Source organism: Arachis hypogaea, chromosome 10 (assembly GCF_003086295.3).
Source record: "Arachis hypogaea cultivar Tifrunner chromosome 10, arahy.Tifrunner.gnm2.J5K5, whole genome shotgun sequence".
Taxonomy (NCBI): domain Eukaryota; kingdom Viridiplantae; phylum Streptophyta; class Magnoliopsida; order Fabales; family Fabaceae; genus Arachis; species Arachis hypogaea.
In genome coordinates this window covers 38,074,245-38,075,440 of record NC_092045.1, presented here as the reverse complement: position 1 = coordinate 38,075,440, position 1,196 = coordinate 38,074,245, and the positions used below count along the sequence as shown (strand labels likewise).

The 1,196-nt window shown below is 38.9% G+C and overlaps 1 non-coding gene across 1 annotated transcript; it reads right to left on the bottom strand.

Annotated features, from left to right (window-relative positions):
* Nucleotides 1–851: 851 nt before the first annotated feature.
* On the bottom strand, nt 852–959 carry LOC112718796 (small nucleolar RNA R71). Its single transcript, XR_003161123.1, has one exon. It is a non-coding gene; the product is annotated as a small nucleolar RNA R71 (small nucleolar RNA).
* Between the last annotated feature and the right edge of the window lie 237 nt (nt 960–1,196).

The following is a 1,196-nucleotide window of genomic DNA, read 5'->3' as shown; positions in this document are numbered from 1 at the left end:
AATTTCAAATTCTTTTTCAAAAATCACTTGATTTCTTTCCCACTTTTATTTTCGAAAATCAATTAGTGTTTTTCAAAATGTTTTCAAAATTTTTTACTTGATTTTCGAAAAAAATTACTTCCCCTCTTCTCACATCCTTCTATTTATAGACTAACACTATTCCTTAATGCAAAATTCGAACTCCATCTTCTTTGATAAGTTCGAGTTTTCTACTTCTGCCTTCTATTTTTCTTTTCCTCTGACACCTCAAGGAATCTCTATACTGTGACATAGAGGATTCCACATTTTCTTGTTCTCTTCTCTTTCTTATGAGCAGGAGCAAGGACAAAAGCATTCTTGTTGAGGCTGATCCTGAACCTGAAAGGACCTTGAAGCGAAAGCTAAGAGAAGCCAAGACACAACTCTCTGTAGAGGACCTAACAAAAATCTTCAAAGAAGAAGAACCCATGGCAGCCGAAAACAACAACAATGCCAACAATGCAAGGAAGGTGCTGGTTGACTTTACTGCACCTACTCCCGACTTCTATGGGAGAAGCATCTCTATCCCTGCCATTGGAGCAAACAACTTTGAGCTTAAGCCTCAATTAGTTTCTCTAATGCAACAGAATTGCAAGTTCCATGGACTTCCATTGGAAGATCCTCATCAGTTTTTAGCTGAGTTCTTACAAATCTGTGACACTATCAAGACTAATGGGGTTGACCCTGAGGTCTACAGACTTATGCTATTCCCTTTTGCTGTAAGAGACAGAGCTAGAATATGGTTAGACTCACAACCTAAAGAAAGCCTGAACTCTTGGGAAAAGCTAGTCAATGCCTTCTTGGCAAAGTTCTTTCCACCTCAAAAATTGAGTAAGCTTAGAGTGGAAGTCCAAACCTTCAGACAGAAGGAAGGAGAATCCCTCTATGAAGCTTGGGAAAGATACAAACAATTAATCAGAAAGTGTCCCACTGATATGCTTTCTGAATAGAGCATCATTGGAATTTTCTATGATGGTCTCTCTGAACTATCCAAGATGTCTTTGGATAGCTCTGCTGGAGGATCTCTTCATCTGAAGAAGACGCCTACAGAAGCTCAAGAGCTGATTGAAATGGTTGCAAATAACCAATTCATGTACACTTCTGAAAGGAATTCTGTGAACAATGGGTCCAATCAGAAGAAAGGAGTTCTTGAGATTGACACTCTGAATGCCATACTG